This window comes from Nomia melanderi, unplaced genomic scaffold, assembly GCF_051020985.1.
Source record: "Nomia melanderi isolate GNS246 unplaced genomic scaffold, iyNomMela1 scaffold0882, whole genome shotgun sequence".
In the NCBI taxonomy this organism is placed as follows: domain Eukaryota; kingdom Metazoa; phylum Arthropoda; class Insecta; order Hymenoptera; family Halictidae; genus Nomia; species Nomia melanderi.
In genome coordinates this window covers 15,001-17,960 of record NW_027475996.1, presented here as the reverse complement: position 1 = coordinate 17,960, position 2,960 = coordinate 15,001, and the positions used below count along the sequence as shown (strand labels likewise).

Below are 2,960 nucleotides of genomic sequence, written 5' to 3'. Positions count from 1 at the left end.
TTATTAAAAAAGTTGGTGTCGACCGTGGGACTTAGAAAAATTTCGGGAAGTCCGATTCGCCTGCTGGAATTACCGCACGGGCAGGACACCTCGCTCCGACGAATCGGTTTTTTCCATTTTTTCCGAAAAATAAATTTTTGTAATTTTTTTTAATGTTAAAAACGTTAATAAACTTCATGTTTACGCATGGATTAAACATTGAAATAATTTTAAAACGCTTATTAAAAAAGTTGGTGTCGACCGTGGGACTTAGAAAAATTTCGGGAAGTCCGATTCGCCTGCTGGAATTACCGCACGGGCTGGACACCTCGCTCCGCCGAATCGGTTTTTTCCTTTTTTTCCGAAAAATAAATTTTTGTAATTTTTTTTAATGTTAAAAACGTTAATAAACTTCATGTTTACGCATGGATTAAACATTGAAATAATTTTAAAACGCTTATTAAAAAAGTTGGTGTCGACCGTGGGACTTAGAAAAATTTCGGGAAGTCCGATTCGCCTGCTGGAATTACCGCACGGGCAGGACACCTCGCTCCGACGAATCGGTTTTTTCCATTTTTTCCGAAAAATAAATTTTTGTAATTTTTTTTAATGTTAAAAACGTTAATAAACTTCATGTTTACGCATGGATTAAACATTGAAATAATTTTAAAACGCTTATTAAAAAAGTTGGTGTCGACCGTGGGACTTAGAAAAATTTCGGGAAGTCCGATTCGCCTGCTGGAATTACCGCACGGGCAGGACACCTCGCTCCGACGAATCGGTTTTTTCCATTTTTTTTGAAAAATAAATTTTTGTAATTTTTTTTAACGTTGAAAACGTTAATAAACATCATGTTTACGCATGGATTAAACATTGAAATAATTTTAAAACGCTTATTAAAAAAGTTGGTGTCGACCGTGGGACTTAGAAAAATTTCGGGAAGTCCGATTCGCCTGCTGGAATTACCGCACGGGCTGGACACCTCGCTCCGCCGAATCGGTTTTTTCCTTTTTTTCCGAAAAATAAATTTTTGTAATTTTTTTTAATGTTAAAAACGTTAATAAACTTCATGTTTACGCATGGATTAAACATTGAAATAATTTTAAAACGCTTATTAAAAAAGTTGGTGTCGACCGTGGGACTTAGAAAAATTTCGGGAAGTCCGATTCGCCTGCTGGAATTACCGCACGGGCAGGACACCTCGCTCCGACGAATCGGTTTTTTCCATTTTTTCCGAAAAATAAATTTTTGTAATTTTTTTTAATGTTAAAAACGTTAATAAACTTCATGTTTACGCATGGATTAAACATTGAAATAATTTTAAAACGCTTATTAAAAAAGTTTACTCTTGACCGTGGGGACTTAGAAAAATTCCGGCTTGCACGGATTCGACCACTCTGTTTTTCGGAGTTTCTGAGAAAAATAAATTTTTGTAATTTTTTTCATTATGATTTCTGAGTTCTCCCAGTAGTTTAATGTAAGGATTAAGCATTTAAAAATTTTTAAATCGAATATTAAAAAAGTTTACTCTTGCAATTTTTGGAAAAAAAAAATTCTAAAAAATTTTTCTTTCGGTGGAAACTAACGTTTAATATGTACAATAACGATTTATCGAATAAAAATCGTATGTTAATATATGTTCGAATCGACCATAGTTTCAGCGGCTAAGTACCAGCAGCCCGGCCGGTTGGTCTGTACGCGCGGCAGTTTACCACCATAAGCGCCCGTGCTGAGCGGCCGGCGCCGCGGTCGTCGCGGCCGCCCGTTTGGTTACTATAAGAGAGCACGTCGGTTCGAGCGGACCGGTCGGCGCAGCGGCGGGCGAGCGGCTATTCTACGATCTCGGTCGAGAAGCAGTCGTTCAGCTCCTCGAGGTCCATTCCTCGACTGTTCTGTACCGCGTTCCGTTGCGAATTTTTCTCTACACAGCATGACCACGGGTCGGTGTCTCAGACCGAATGGCCCTTATGTGGTAAGCCCAGAATGTTGGGTTGGATACAACGTATATTCGTTATACTTGTACGACTCTCACATCAACTCTCAGAAACCCAAAAGGGGTTTTCTATCCGAGCGAAAATATATTTTTCGTATACAAAAATTTAATGGCAAAGACCAAACGAAATACTACACACAAAAAGGGGCGACGAACAAAAATTGTTCGAATGAAATATAATATATACATATAAAATTGAGGTGTCCTAAGAGAGAAATACATAAACTAAGAGGTATATATTATAAGAAATATATATTATTTCTGGGCAAAGAAGAGAGAACGAAAAGAAGAGTATGATCTTTAACGCGAGGGCCTCGACATGGGTACGCCTAGCATGGTTCGCGCTTTCTCGATATGTCCAGCATGTTAACGTACGCGGTCTTCGGACTTCGTGCGTTATGTCCGTGCTTACACGATGGAGAGCGCTCGAGCATACGTGCTTACAAACCTGAAAGTCGATGTGACATCCGAGATTCTTTTTCTTCTAAAAAGATCTCGGAGAGATACACGGGAGAGTTTGAAATTTTTGGAGGTCCTCCTGATGTATATGCGCGGATATACCCATGTGGTAATTCGTGCGGAGTTGGTAATCTAATAGTGGAGCGAAATTTACCAACTCGAAAGAGAAGAGAGAAGAGAGAAGAGAGTAGAGAGAAGAGAGAGGAGAAAGAGAACTGTCTTAAAGACGAGAAAAAGTATCGTCGATCCGACTCTTAAGGGGAGAGAGTCGGCGACTAAGATATATATATACATACATATTTTTGCTTCGTATGATGAAAATTTACTCGAAGCTCCCTGGTTGATCCTGCCAGTAGTCATATGCTTGTCTCAAAGATTAAGCCATGCATGTCTCAGTACATGCCGTATTAAGGTGAAACCGCGAATGGCTCATTAAATCAGTTATGGTTCCTTAGATCGTACCCACATTTACTTGGATAACTGTGGTAATTCTAGAGCTAATACATGCAAAACAGAGTTCCGACCAGAG

At 39.1% G+C, this 2,960-nt stretch overlaps 1 non-coding gene across 1 annotated transcript in view; it reads left to right on the top strand.

Moving 5' to 3' along the window:
* Positions 1-2,764: 2,764 nt before the first annotated feature.
* LOC143176809 (small subunit ribosomal RNA) overlaps positions 2,765-2,960 on the top strand; it is a 1,921-nt gene continuing 1,725 nt past the window's right edge. The window contains exon 1 of the ribosomal RNA XR_013001315.1: positions 2,765-2,960. This exon is cut by the window's right edge and continues 1,725 nt beyond it. This is a non-coding gene — a ribosomal RNA (small subunit ribosomal RNA).